Raw genomic sequence first — 15431 nt, forward strand, 5'->3', positions numbered from 1 at the left:
CTGGTAAATTAGCAGGGTACAAAATTGACATATGAAAAACAGTTGCTTTTCTAAACACTAATAACAAATTTGCTGAGAAGGAAATCAAGAGAGTCATCCCATTCACAAAGAAATAAAATATCTGTGAATAAACTTAACCAGGAAAGTGGAAGTCCTTTACCATAAAATTTACAAATCACTGATGAAAAGAAATTGAAGAAAACCTCAAAAGATGGGAAGACCTCCCATGTTCTGGATTAGGAGAATTAACACTGTTAAAATGACCATGCTGCCCAAAGTGATCCATAGACTCAGTATAATCTTCGACAAAATAGCAGCAGCTAGCCGAGTGTGATGGTGAACGTCCATAATCCCAGAACTCTGCAAGACTGAGGCAGAAAGACAGGAAGTTGGAAACCAGTCTGAACAACTTAATAACTTAACAAGACCTTGCCTTAGTGTAAAAATTTAAAAGATGCTAGGGCTCAGTGTAAAGGCCCTGGGTTTAATCCCCAGTGCAAGAAAAACAAACAAACAAAGAATCAATGACGTTCTTCATGGAACTATCAAAAAATTGCAAAATTCAGATGGAATCACAAAAGACCCAGAATAGCCAAAGCAATCTTAAGGAAAAGGAACACAGGTGTGGGCATCACAACAACTGATTTCAAAATATTCTTCAGTACCACAATAGCCTCAGGGCACGAACTGGCATTGAAACACACACTGACCAATGGGGCGTAATAGAGATCCTAGACAAAAACCCACGCAACTGATTTTTGACAAAGCTACTAAAACCCAACTAATTCTTGACAACTCACTCCTGACAAAGGTACCAAAGGGGAAATGGCAGCCTCTTCAACAAATGTGCCAAGAAAACTGGATATCTACATATAGACAATTGGAATTTAACCCCTGTATCTCTTATCCTGTATAAAAATCAACTCAAGATGGGTCAAAAATCTAAATGTAACACCTGAAATTCTGAAACTCCTAGAAGACAACATCAAAGAAACACTTCAAGACATGGTTATAGGCAATGATTTCTTGGATAGGACACCCCAGAGCACAGGAGAAATAGCAAAAATTTACAAGTGGGTTTACCTCAAACTAAAGCTTCTGCCTAGTGAAGAAAACAATTCATGAAAAAACAACCTATAGAATGAGAGAGAATACTGCCAAGCTATTCCCCTACCAAAGGATTACTATCCAGAAAGCATAAGGAACTCAAAAATGTAAAATTAATAATTAACAATGGACAAGTGACTTAAATAGATACTTCTCCCAAAAATAAACACGAATGGCCAATACATATATGAAAAATACTCAGTTCATAGGCATAGAAAGAGGTAAATAAAAACTACAATGTATAGCAACTCTCCCCAGTTATAATGGCTACTATGAAAAGATAAATGCTAGCAAGGACTTAGTAGAGTAAAATGAACTCATATTTGCTTTTGATGGCACTGTAAATCAATGTGGGCATCACGGAGAATAGTATGGAGATTCCTCAAAAGACTAAAAACAGAACTCCCAATGATCCTCCTATTGAGCATCTATCTAAAGGAAAGGAAATCAGTATACCACAGAGATGCCTGCCCATCATATTTATGGTGGCACTATTTACAACAACAAGGTGCAGAATCAGCCTGGATGCCCATCAACTGATGAATAAAATGTAGAACTGTATGCGATGAAGTATTATGCATCCAGAATGAAGACCGAGATGCTGTCTTTTGAAGAAAACTAGATGAAAATGGAGGATGCTATGATCAGTGAGACGAGCTAAACACAGATAAAGCACCGCACATTCACAAGCTAAAAAGAGTTCATCCAAATGTAGAATAGCAGGTACTAGAGATGGGCAGGGAGTCAGGTTGGAGAGGGGAGGCTGGGAGTGATCAGGGCACCTTATATGCTGCTATGGAAATACTAGGGGAACTCTTTAATATGTATGATATGTTAATAAAAACTTACAAAAATAAATCCTCCCTCTTTTATGTGACATGCTTCCTCTCGGGAAGCATTTAGAACTAATTGTGCCAGCTGTTCTGAAACTATATGAATAGGATTCTGTAAGGGTCATTTAAACCTAAAACTTTATATTCTTCAATTAAAACATTCTTCTTGATCTAGTTTTTGAAACTTTCTCTCTACCTCCTCTGTTCTTGGAGATACCTATTATCTGGATCTTAGCTCTTCCAAAATTGTGATCACATTCTTTTATTTTTCTCCATAATGTTCTGCCTTTATCTTCCAACCTTTCCATTTAATTTTTTTCCTGTTGATGTATATTTGATGTCTGATAAGATTTTTCATGTCTGGTCCTATTACCTTCTGCTTTTCTTTTATAATTATAATATTTTATCATAGATATCTTTCTTATTTTTTTTCTCTATTTTCTAAGTAATCTTTTTTTCTATTTCCTTTTTGGAAAAAAAAAAAAAAACTGTGTGTGTGTATTTGAGAGTGGTTCTTAACAGAAAGAGATTTCCCCCAGGGAGCACTGTATGGGACACTCACAATTGGGGATTTATGCTAAGGGTATCTGGTGCACAGAGGCCAGGGATGCCACTAAACATCCTCCAATCCACAGAATGGCTCCAAAACAAAGATCTCCAGCATTGAGCTGGGAGACCCCTGATTGGGGTGTCTCTCAAATAAATGACCTTTGCTTCTTTAAGTGAAGCAGTGATGGCACTGAATGGACTCTCCAGTTCTGAGCACTGCCCACTAGCTGAACTGTGCTGGGAGCTGGAGTAGATAAGCAGCTTCACTGTGAGCCGTCTGACTGTCTGACAGTTTTCTCTTTGGTGAATCAGTTTACCCAGGGAAGAGTCTTCCACTCTCTTTCCTGGGACCTCTAAGCCTGGTGATCAGTTTTCAAGGAGCTTAAAGTAAAAGAAGCCACCGAGGACAGAGTGTTTATACAGTCAGGTCTCCCCTCCTGCCACCGCCGAATGTGGGGCTCCTGCTACCCAGGTCGCTCCAGTTCAGTCTCCGCTGAGACAGGCCTCTGGCTTCCTCGCAGCTGGGATATAGAATTAGAGGACCTACGATCCTACAGACCTCTGATTACACATTTCAGGCCATCTTCCTGCATCCTCGCTTTTGGGGAGCTGATGCCTCCAGTTACTGAGGTTTCTCCCGCTGGCTGGGCCTCTGGGCTGCCTTGACCACCACTTTGATCTCAGCTTTCTCTCATCTGTCAAGGAAATAAGCCACACTCTCTTCACCTTCCGGCTTCCAAAATGTTCCTGGTATTCCCTTTGCCCATTTTGTCATTTTTTTTGTTTATGGCTTTCTTTCTCCCCCCAGAGTACAATTTGGAAGACAGTAAAAAAGTAAATTTATGAGAGTTTAATTAACTCTGTGCATCCAGAGTGACTTTCATAGCCCTTCTGTGAAATTCTCCTGAAGATCTTGTTACTCCTTAGGCTGCCTGATGACTCAGAGCCCTTTTTTAAGTCTTTATTGGGGCATGGTAATTATGCAGAATAATGGGCTTCAGTTTGGTATATTCATACACACAGCACATACACTTTCATCGTCCCCTATAACTCCCCCTCTCCCTCCTCCTCCCCCTTTCCAGATTCCTTTCCCCTTCTCCCTCTCCTTTCTGCCTTCATGCCTCCTTTATTCCCCAGATTTCATGACTCAGAATCCTCTTGAAAGAAACATCCTACACAGTCATTCATATTTCTGCAGAATTGCAAGATTCCTACGGCTAGGACTCAGGTTCTTCTCTCAATTTAATACACAGCAGTAAGGGATATATCACCAATTTGCCCGTCAGAGGTAAGGCAGGGTAGATTTTAAATCTCTATCTCCCAGAAACAGCAGTGCAGGAAGAAAGTTTTCTCACAGCTTGCACTGTGCTCAAGGCCTTCCATGTGCTATCTTTTGTGGGGAGGTTCTGCCTGACCTACCGAAGAATATTTTGTTGCTCTATCTAATCACCAGCCTTGCCTCATTTGGGCCTGGAGCACGGCCATTGGAAACAATTGGTGGTTAAAAAACAATGGTATCAGAAGCTATCAAAGGGGAAGAAATCAGAGAAAAACAGCATCCAACTCTGTGCACTGAGGAATATGAGCAACATTTAAGGAATACCTGATTCCCAGGACTCCTCACTGAGTCACACGGAAACCTCATGACCATCAAATACAGATGATTTTTATCATGATCCCTCCATCCTGAACATGAGGAAGGCTCAGGTAAGAAAAGTTAAAGAATCCCAAGTTCTTGGCTTTGAGCTCAGGCAGGCTGAATCTGGAGCAGCCCATAGTTTACCCTGTTAGCTGGTGACAGCAACAGTGTAGAGGTCACAGGGCTGTCGCCCTGCTTGAATTTATTTAATGCCAAGGGAAACTAGCCCATGCCAAGGTGGAAGAGACAACACCAAACCACTGGTAAACCATGAAGCAAAGTATGAAATTTCCAGGGAGAGGACAGGGACACTCAGGTGCCATCACCCATCCTGTCCCTTTGTGTTCTGCTGTATCTGCCACCAGCACAGTGCCTGCCAGCAGAGCATGAATCCTTGATTCAGTCATCTCTATTCTGTTTCTCCAGGAGCAACTTGCAGGCAAAGAGCACTCAGCTAGGCTGGATCTCCTGGTCACACCTGTTTACAGACCTGGACAGTGGAGGGTGGCACACAGATCCCCAGGCAGAAAGAAAGATGACAAAGGCCTGTGCTAGGTGTCAGGACTGGACCAGTGCAGGGCCCATGCTTATAAATTCTTAGTCACTGGGAAGGATCTTAACAGGATCCAACATTTGCACCTGTGGAAAACAAGGGTGGCATTGCGCGGAGGTGACAAGTGATAAAGCCAGGCCAGAGCTCAGTTTTCTTGGAACACCAGTGGCATTTGGAAATCTCTTAACAAAACTGAAAAAGATGATATAGAACTGCATGAAAACTATATTTATTTTATTGAAAAATATGTTACCCACCTATTCTTACAACTTCTTAGATTATCAAGGGGAGGCCCTCTCATTCATTTATTCAATGAACTTTTATTGAAGACTTACTATGTGTCCAGCACCGTAATAGCCTTTGAAAAGACAAAGTGTCCAGTTCTTGTCCTGAGTTTACTAACTGTAGGCTCTTGGCATTTGGAAAGTGTTGTGGTTTCTGCCCCTACCCTCAAAAAATAATCCCTGTGTTGAAGTCCTATCCCCAGTGTGAACCTATTTAGAGGCCAGCCTCCAGGCAGGTAATTAGGGTTAAATGTAGTTATAAGTGTCAGATTTTGACCCTATAGGGGTGGTGTCCTCATAAGAAAAGGAGATAGTAGAGACCCCACCCAACATTCAAGTGAGACCAAGGTCAGGCAGCAGCCCCCAGCCAGGCGGACGGGGTGCCCCAGAATCTGACCCAAAGGCAGCTTGGTCTCTGGCCTCAGGAGCTACAGGAAAATTAACCTCTGATGTTTAAGCCGCCTAGGCCGTGGTACTCCATTATGGAAGACGAGACGATGAACACAGAAGACACCTATGGCTCCTGTGAGGAGACAGAAAAAGAAAGACAGAAAGAAAATGGCTTCCAGAACAGAAATACTGAGTGGTTTTAGTCATCATTTGTTCACAAGATCATGAATCTTTGTCACATACTCTGCAGCTTCCTGGGTCCTCACTTTCCTCAGGATGTGGCTTTCTCACATGCCAGGGCCCTCTGCTGTGTGGTTTTATTTCTGCCTGAGACTCAGATGCTTCCCACAGGAACTCACACCAGCCGCAGTGCTGAACACAGCGGCCTCCCTCAGGACTCTCTCCAGTGAGCCCTTTGTTCGCTGTTCTGGCTTTAATTGGCCAACCAGGCCATGTGTTTCCAAGCCATCTCCAGTCCCCACAGACAGTCTGCCCTCCCTTGACTCTTAGAATTAGGTGAGCACACAGCCCAGCTTCCTGCCACAGGGCCAGGCCTGGCTTTCTCAGCCAAACTCTGATCCTTGCCTGTATTATCTATTGCCATTTAACAAATGACTGCAAATTTGGTGGCTTAACCCAAACACCTATGTTATTTCCATATCTGTGGGCTGAATATATTTTAATTACTGGTTTTACTTGCTTATATTAATGTAAATAGGACCTCTAGCAAGGTTTTGACTTCCCACAGACCTTTTGCTGTTTCTAGTCAGAAACCAGGACTCCAGATCATCATGGCACTCGTTAGCACAGTCACCCAACAGTCTAAAGAGCCCATGGAAGTGGCCATTTCCATGTAAAAGATAGAAAGCCTAGAAAGAACAGGTCTAAGCAAACGTGAACACCATCTGATCAGGGGAGAGGGCGTGCTTATTAGGCTTCTGAGAGGTTGAAGAACCTTAAAGATGGCGTGTGGTTCCAAAGTGGCATTTGGGCTATGGTACAATTCCACTCAGGACTGCTGCATGCCTCCTTGGCTTGTTTTCTGCCCTTGTTCTTGTGTTGTTTGTCTACATCTCAGGAACCTTTTTGATGACATTTGCTCTCCCTGAACTGGTATTTTACTTAGCTTCTTTTTCCAGTCCTTTGCAAGACTCCCAACATGATAAAGGACTTTAAGACCCTGGGACCCCTGGTGTGGAATTCCAGCTGCAGGATGAATAAATGGGGCCAGAATGATCGATGTGTTTCCATACAGCAGAGATCTGGGCAGTCAGCTCAGCACAGAACTGCTGACCAAGCCTGGAAATGAGCTGTGTGCAGACAGAAGAGCTTATCCATCTCTGCATCAAGCCTCAAGGCTTCCGCCTTGTGATAGATCATCACCTTGCATCGACAGCCTGGAACTCCACAGCACTTGCCTCTTGGGAACACACTGGCTCTGTGGGAGAAACCCACTCAAGGAAAAAGTCGGCTGAGCCCTAATAAACAGCCCAATTAATAGCCCAGTATGTGAGTTACGATCCCATAAGCAGTAGATTTAAAACACCACTGGTCCCTTGTGGGGTCAGCAGAAGCCAATGTTTTTTGGGCAAACAGCCATCACTTTACCTGGAGGCCTCTGTGTGGGTTCCTTTGAAATTCAGTCTTATTTGAAAGCAGGAAAAATGCATTTTTCCAGATGTTAAATCTGTGTGTTTTAGAATGCTCTGCAAGCCAAACCCCAAACCTCCCACATTTTTAAAATTAATGAAGCACGAAGGGAGAGGGACTGACTTGGATATGGAGCTATGAAGTCAGACATGAGGATGTTTAACCCTAACAAAAGCCCGAGGCAGAAACATCTTCTGGCACGAGGGACTCCTTATCTCCGTACCTGAGCTATTCCTGGGCCTTCCAGGCTACAGTCAGTCTGTAAGAAAGGCAAATTGTCACATAGCCACTAAACCCTGGATGCAAGAGGGTCCCCTCCTACTCCAAAATCAGTTGGCAAATCGCCACCAGAAACATCTCTTTCATTGACTATCCATGAATCAACAATTTGGATGTTTCTTTTGAGATAGGATATTGCTATGCTGTCCTGACTTGCTTCAAACTCCTGGGCTCAAATGAACTTCCTGCCTCAGCCTCCCAAGACCTCGGGCCACAGGTACAGGCCACTGGTTTCAGCAGTTTAGGACTGGAAGCTGGAAATACACCTTACTTGTGTGTGGGTCACACCCAGCACGCTGGATGAGGGCCAGAAGAGGATATTGGCTGGCAGTGCTGAGGAAGCTCAAAAGGCTGTAAATTTGGGAAGGGGTAAGAGCCCCACCCAGCAATGGACCCATTTCCTAGGCAGCAGCTCCATCTGCTACCCCACAGAGGCACACAGATCTTTTGACTCACATGATAAGAAAGACAGTAGATACCCGGATGCTAGATACCCCAGGTGAGTGGCTGCCTCTGAATCCTTGGGTCCCAGGAGTGTGAGCTCAGCTAGACCAGGGAGATGGAGTCAGTCCTGTCACTCTCCACCCTCTGTGAACTGGTGGCTTCCTGCTATGACCGTGGATCCTTTTGGTTGCTGTTCCTGAAACCACTCCACCTCACGTTCTGCTTTGGAGAAGCTAAAGTGGCCAGATCCTTATTTCCTAAGTTCTCTGAAACTAGAACTCAGCTAATCAGATCTGAGCTACAGTGTATCTTCTGGCAGTTTTTCTCTCTAAAAGGAAACACAGGAGAAGAAATGTCTGTTTATCCCCTGTTTTAGCTTCCAATTTATTCTTTCACAGTTGTGGAGCATAGAGGTCTAAAGTTACCATCATGGGTTCAAAAGCAAGGTGTCCACAGGGCCACTCTCCCTGCAGGGGCTGCTGGGAGAACTTGTTCCTCGTCTTCTCTAGGCCTGTCCAGCTTCCTTCATTCATGTCTACATCACTTCTGATCTATGTCCCTGCCTTCTCCTTTCCTGCAGGAGCATCTCCTGTGCCTACTTCACAAAAGGTCATCTTGTGATTACAAAGGGGGCTCACTTGGCTAACCCAGGTAATTTCCCCATCGCAAAATCCCTAAATTAATCACATCTGCAAAGTCCTTTTTTTGCCATAAAAAGTAACATTCATAGATTTTAGGGATTAGGATGTAGAGATATTGGAGGTTAGAGATGAACATTATTCTTATTTCCTGTAGACAAAGAGGAAGGACTGAGATATAAGACAAAGGCCTGATGCTCCCCAAGATTCTGTTGCTCCCCAAAATGCCTGAAGCCAGTTTGGCAGCAGCAGGGACCCCATGACTTACAGAAGGTCTTCTACTGCAGCAGGCTACAGTTACGGACTTATCACATAGGACAGCTCCATCCTGCAGCCCCCCTCATTCAGGTCCACGCAGGGGCCATTGCTCCCACAACCACTCGGTCAGTCTGACATGACCTGTGGGTGAGCTGCTATTTTCCTTATAAGCAACCTCCACACACGCTTAGCAGGTTGAGCCTACACCTACACTGCTGTCTAAGTCGAGCTGAAGCCCCTTCTCGATGGAGTGTTCCTGCCTACACATGATCTTCATCTCAAGTACAGCAAGCAGAGTTGGAAACACCAAACACAGCTACTGTGCTGAGAGCTGTTTGCAGCCAGGGGTAATGACACTGAAGGTGCCTAGCAGCAGGGAACAACACAGAAACAAAGAATAACCAGCAGCCACCCATCTCTGGTGGCCAAAAGACGCCCTGAAACCTGTCAGTAGCTGCTGGTTCCAAGAAGCGAAACCATAGTGACATCATCCAGCATTCAAAGCCTAAATCTGCTGACACTAAAAAGCTATAGTTTTCCAATTCATGATTTTTACACAAACTGAGCAAGAACCCTCCACTGATTGCTGACATCTTAGAATCCGGTATGAGGATGTTTCCCTCTGGAGACCCCTGAAGAAGAGGTGACAATCATCAGCAGGCTCAGGAACCAGCCCACAGCTGATTCCATCTTATATGTGGCTAAGAGTGCGTCAAGCCAGTGACAGGATTAGAAGTGTAGAGCACAAGCCTGAAGTTGCCTGAACAGGGAAGGAACAGAGCTGGGTCCTTGACATGAATCATCTTCTTGACAATTAAATCTGCACTCATCTGTCCTGAGCTGACTTTGGGAAAACAAACTCCACAGTTTAAACTACTTTGAGCATTTCACGAGCATGATATACTTTCTAATGGACCCAACTGATGATTGTTTAACCTGATACAATTATAAGGGGAGTGATACATAGCTGAAGGCAAATGGATCACTCCTGCCAGTGTTTTCATAAGATACTTCCTGACTCATAATACTTACCTTTTCATTTATATTATATTCCCAATGGTCTATAATTGTCTTTTGCATATGTCTGTTTATTCTAACCAAATAGGGAATTCTGAGAGAATAGGGATGCTGAATTATTTCACTCTTACCTACAGGACACAGCCACGACAAAGAAAATACTCATTAAGTTACCAGCTACCTGATCAACTTGAATATTAAAATACCTAATTAAAATGGATTTTATTTGTATCATCTGTGGTTTCAAATGCAAGTAATAATGCATTTCCTACAAGAATAGTGACCCTTGGCTTATACAAATATAATTACCATTATTTCCTTGAGTGTTCATACTGCTCCAGGAATTAGCCAGGGAAATAACATTTTTTGTCTCTTTTCATTTTCTCTCTCTCTCTCTCTCTCTCTCTCTCTCTCTTGCTTTCTTTCTCTCTCCTTCCCTCCCTTCCTCATGCTTACAGCTTTCTAAAGTATTATTGCTAGCTCACAAGTGAGGAAACTGAGGTATATATTGGTTCGATCACATACTCAGGATGACAACTTAAGGCCCAGAGCCCAGGTTCACACCGTGCCCACCTGGTTCCAGTCCCGAATTCTATGAGCTAATTCTCACCCTGCAGCTTCCCACTAGATATGCACTTTCCATAAAGCACTCAAGATGGATCTCAGGAAGATCCATACATGTGTATGATAATGTGTACATAATGAATTTAGCAGAGGGAAAATAAACAGCAAATAACAATTGAGCCAATTGCCTTATGCCTCACTTAAATTCTAGGTTAAAATGAAGAGAAAACACTGTAGGAATCACAGAGGAGGTCAGGGAGACATGTTCCTGTAAAACAAAAGCCGTATGAACCATGACCACCCACTTTGGTGGAAAGCACCAGTTTCCATGTGGAATAATTTATTTGTAACTGAACACCTCCCAATCACTGTTTCAGAGTTAAAGTTGGATTTACCACCAAAAGTCACCATAGAAATGTCAACTGCCTAAGAACAGCAAATTTTTACCCAACCCAGAGAAGGATGATCTTCTGTGATTAGATTAAGGAATGGCAGGAGATAAGGCTAAAGTTTTGTACTGATGTCATCTGAAGTCCTGCCTGTTATATTTACATATAAATATGCATATAGTTATATACAGTTTATATATTTTACAACTTATAATCATGTAATTTATAATATATTGAGATATGATTCTCAAGATACATTAATAAAAATAATCTGCAGAATACTACATGCAATATAAATACTACTACTTACTTTTTAACTTTCGAATTTTTTATATGGACTTTACTTTGGAAATTGTCAGAAACTTTCAAAAGCAAAATACTCAACAACTCATTCCAACAGCAAGTATTTTCTTTCACATTTTCCTCTGCCCAATTGTTCTAGTGGTATCTTTAGTGATGCAAGCAAAAACACTGCACAAAATGAAAATTAACTTTCAAGCAAATCTGAGGAATTTTATGTCTAGAAGTCCCACTTTAGCAAGTTGTCAATGGCCAAGGTACATAAACCCTTCGGTTCCTAATTCAACATGTTTAGGTAATTGCTCCAGAAAATTGTAGACCAGGAAAACAAGGGTGTGATCTCTAAAACTGACTCTCGTACCAACTCCTGCAAATGGCTTTGTCCGATCAAAGAGCTTGCTTAACAGAGAAGCAGTTCTCCTGCTAAGACAATAGATTGTTCGCTGAGAAACAGCTTATTAGCCAGTCTGCCTGGCAAGACTCACCCATCCAAAGAAGGCACTGCCACAACCATCATGAAACCACTTGACCCAAATGACAAAACCCTACAAACCCCTTCCCTGGCCTCCCTCTGGGACACTATAAGATGGCCAAGGTGCTGTTGGTTCTCCTTGAGCATAGTGATGCTAGCAGCTTTGCTTGTCTAATAGGTTTTCTGATGATCTTCTGGGGCACCAGTACCTCTCCCAGGTGGTAAGTTAAATGTGTTTTGTTAATAGCTAAGATTCACCGAGCTCCCGAGTCTAACCTTGCTCTAAGGATGCAGCTGTGAGCAAGTTCAGTCAGCTGTCCACTCTCCTCCTATGTCCTGTTCCCTTCCTGGAGCCTCTCTGGAGTTTCTGCCCTCTGCAGCCCCCAGGAAGAACAGTCCACCAAGCAGCTTTTCTAAATGTATATTTATTTTCTCCTCTTGCTCCCCAGAAGTCTCTTTCGCTATTGTATAAAAAATGTACCAAAGCATTGACGGCCCTGTCCTTATCACCTTCTGACAAGTTGATATTTGTAATCCCATGGAAAAGTTATTGGAATTCTAGTGAGTTCATTGCAATCTACCACTTTCGGTGCAATTGTGATGAGAATAAAGACACGGAGGCATATTTGTAGTTGTGGGATCCAAAGGGGTCCTAAGTCCAGTTAGGGTGATGCCTATCTGGAACAAAGGCCTAGACCCAGGGCTGAGGCTGGGTTGTATTAATTCATAAAGAAGGGATGAGAATGTTGTGAGCTGAGCTAGATAGGTGGCCTGAAATCACCTCTGCAATATGCAGAGAGAAGAGTATGCAGGAAGAGTAATCTGCATAGCACAATTTGAGGTAGTATCTAATGTTTTGGGGTTGGTGTTTCAGCTCTGATGCGTAATCTTTTTAGGCCCTGGGAAGTCATAGCCTCTTATCTCCAGGTTTGGCCCAGCCGACAGTGTAGAGTATGGGCTGGGACCAAACCACTCAGCTCCCTCCCACCCAGCTCACACATGATTTTTGGGGAGCTATGGGGTAGGTCAACACTACCTGTCACCTTGTTTCAGAGACTACACATCAGTACCTTGACTAGACTGATTTACATTGCTGCAAGCCGGTGGAAGGGATAAGGAAGTCCTAGCCAGCTCTGTACATATTGATTCATGGAAATAGGGCCAGGTTGAGCCAAGGAGATGAATGCTCTTCTTTCATGGAGAGTGGCCCAGGTAGTCCTCCGTACCTAAGGCTCCAATTCTGAAAAGACCTGGCACACCCACATCCTGAAGGAAGCACTAGGCACTTCCTCCTGGGGTTTAGCTGTACCCCATCAGAACTGTGCCTGTGCCTCTGAACCTCTAGCCCTGCACCCACCACAGGCTGTCAGGATAGAAGCTCTGTATACAACAGTGGGCCAGGGAACACTGCCTGGTATGCAGTGGTCCCCAGTCATTTTGCAAGGGACTGGTTTCATGGAAGACAATTTTTCTTTTCCAGTCTCTTCCTGTTCTGCATCCCGGATGGGGACCCCAGTGGTGGACAGTGACTCGCCCAGTAAGGATGACTTTTGCATTGTCTTCCTGGTACCACTCTGACTTTTATAATTCATTCATATTGAGACCCATACCTGGAAATACCTTATATGTCGGGAGTCAGTAAAATTAGCTACATGTGCATTGGGGTGCATGTGCACATCACCAGAAACAAAGATGTCATAGGATAATGCCTGTTCTTGCTATATTTGATGAGCACAAGTATTTACACTTCTGATTCACTATGTTCCATTTCTATTTTCTAAAAAATAAAAATAAAAACACAGCAGCCAGCCTCTAAGTGAATTTAACACCAATGAACCACAAACTATGGGTTAAAAAAACACTCCAAGAAATAGGGTAGAACCCAGAACAGCTAATAAGACAGCAGCCAGCACAGCAGTATGGGCTGGGGCCGAGGGATCTCAGTCTGGAAAGATCAGAGGGTCTAAGAGATCAAGCTGACCTGATCTCAGCACTCAGGAGTGAGTCAGGACCCATGAAAGTCACTTACCAAACCTAGGTGACTCCTTTCTGGGTGGAGAGTGGATGCCCTGCTGGCTGGACACAGATGGTCGACTGACATGGGTCTCTATGTGTGTGTGTGTGTGTGAGCACAAACACCTTTGAGCATTCTCTCTGGGGAAGGCTTTCTCCACTGCCCCTAAGAAACCACAAGAAAGAGAACTTAAGATCGTAAAAGTTAGTAGCGTTAGGCAAATCATAAAAGTACAACCTCTCACTTCTGTTGACAGAAAACAGCAGTCTATGTGGAATTAGGAAAACAGCAGTCAACATTCCAGCTCATACAAAGCCCATTTTTTATCTCATCTTCTGAAACAGACTTAGCAGCCCACATCCCAGCCTGTTCTCACCCCCACAGAATGCTGCAGACAGACATGAACATGTGCGGTGTAAGCTTTTAAAAAAAAAATGGCACCAGGTATAATCAGACACCAGGCACACTTGTAATCCTAGCACTCAAGAGGCTGAGGCAGGAGGATTGCCTTGAGTTTGAGGCCAAGCTGGGTTACATGGTGAGTTCAAGTTCAGCCTGAACCACAGAGCAAATCTTGTCTCAAAAAAACAAACAAACAAAAAAAACCCACTGAGGCCCAAGTGCTTGCTGAATAGGTCAGAGCACGGACAAGATAAAGCAGCAGTAACTGTTCCCACATTTACCAGGACTAACCTGGCCAAAAGCAGTGACTGGGGAATCAGGTTAACAGAGAAAAGAATCTCCCAGAGAGCAGAGATATAAAATCACAAAGGCTTGGGGTGCACAACTGACTCACAGACCTTAGAGCCTCAGCCATCACAGCTGGTGAGCCGGCCCCCACCTGCTCTCCCAAACTCCCTCCCCTATGCTTCATGGTCCCTTTATTCCCTCAGGGCCACCACCTACTTCTGAGTCTCAGAGTTGGTGGCTGCCAGGGACAGGAGAGGACAGGATGTACCTTTCCCTGAACAAATGTTCCCTGAGGGCATTCTGTGCAGTTCCCCAGTGGTGCTGTGTCAGGGCGGGGGGGGGGGGGCAAGCACAGATACGGAGCTGCCCACCGGGCACCTGGAGCTCTACGGTGGCTCCAGCTGTAAAACGCCACAGCCGGTGATCCACCTGAGCGGGCACAGATTTGCCTCTGTGCTAACGGGGAAATTTAAAACACAGTGATGCATTTCTTCATTATTTCACATCATGACAGCCCTGGGAGTAAATCAATAATAAGCGAACAAGAACTTTCTGCTTTGTAGATACAGACACAAGCTCTGCAGAGGAGGTGGTCTCAGTCTAGGATGGTGGGACCAGGGCTTGTGTTGTGCCACTCCAGGGTTAATGTCCTGCCTGGGATCTAGGACAGGACCACCAGGATATGATAAGCATTTGGTAGCAGCCTGTACCAAGGGCTTGGAAGCATCTCTGCACCTCTCTCAAGGCAGAGCTTCTAGTCCAGGTGACATTTCATCTGGAGCGTGTAGGAAAGTGTGTTGTTCCAATGTACATTCTGCCAAACGGGATTTGCCTATGAAACCTCACTTGGGATGAACTGATTTTTAGAAACATTTTGGGCTGGAGTGACTTAATGCTAAAGTCCTCTATGTCTTTCATGTTGAGAAAGGAAGTGCAGACTGTCGATTTGGGTCCTCTCTCTGGCCATCTGAATTAATTTTAAAAGGCATTTTAAAGCAGGGGCATTCAGACATAACTCCCTTATCACCCCAAAGCTTCCCTCGGGCAGGCTCTGCCTGTGTTGGCACCCATGGAGACCCAGCTGCTCTATCAAGTGAAAGGAAGGAGCAGGGACACTGGCTGTTTGCATGGCCATCCTTTGGGGCTACTGGGCTTTAATCAATTTACTTTTAGAAGAAACATGAGCTGAGTGTAGGCTGCCTATCCGGCCACATGGTGGGTGTTAGGGACACCTGCCTCTGCTCCCAGATACCTCAGACACATGGACAAGACAGATGCCAGAATGACACTACAGGACAGCAGAGGATTCTGAGTGCTTATCTCTATGACTTCTGACAACACTTTGATCTGTGAAGTCAGTT

The 15431-nt window shown here is 44.1% G+C and overlaps 1 long non-coding RNA gene across 2 annotated transcripts in view; it reads right to left on the reverse strand.

Annotated features, from left to right (window-relative positions):
- LOC134473675 (uncharacterized) overlaps positions 1-15431 on the reverse strand; it is a 69417-nt gene that overhangs the window by 38514 nt on the left and 15472 nt on the right. The window contains exon 2 of one of the 2 annotated variants that reach the window (XR_010044048.1): positions 13396-13545. The exons of the other annotated variant lie outside the window; for it this stretch is intronic. This is a non-coding gene — a long non-coding RNA (uncharacterized LOC134473675). The remainder of the gene's footprint in view (positions 1-13395; positions 13546-15431) is intronic. 2 annotated transcript variants of the gene reach the window in all.

Source organism: Cavia porcellus, unplaced genomic scaffold (assembly GCF_034190915.1).
Source record: "Cavia porcellus strain 051 isolate PalLab524CR breed Dunkin Hartley unplaced genomic scaffold, mCavPor4.1 scaffold_28, whole genome shotgun sequence".
NCBI lineage: Eukaryota > Metazoa > Chordata > Mammalia > Rodentia > Caviidae > Cavia > Cavia porcellus.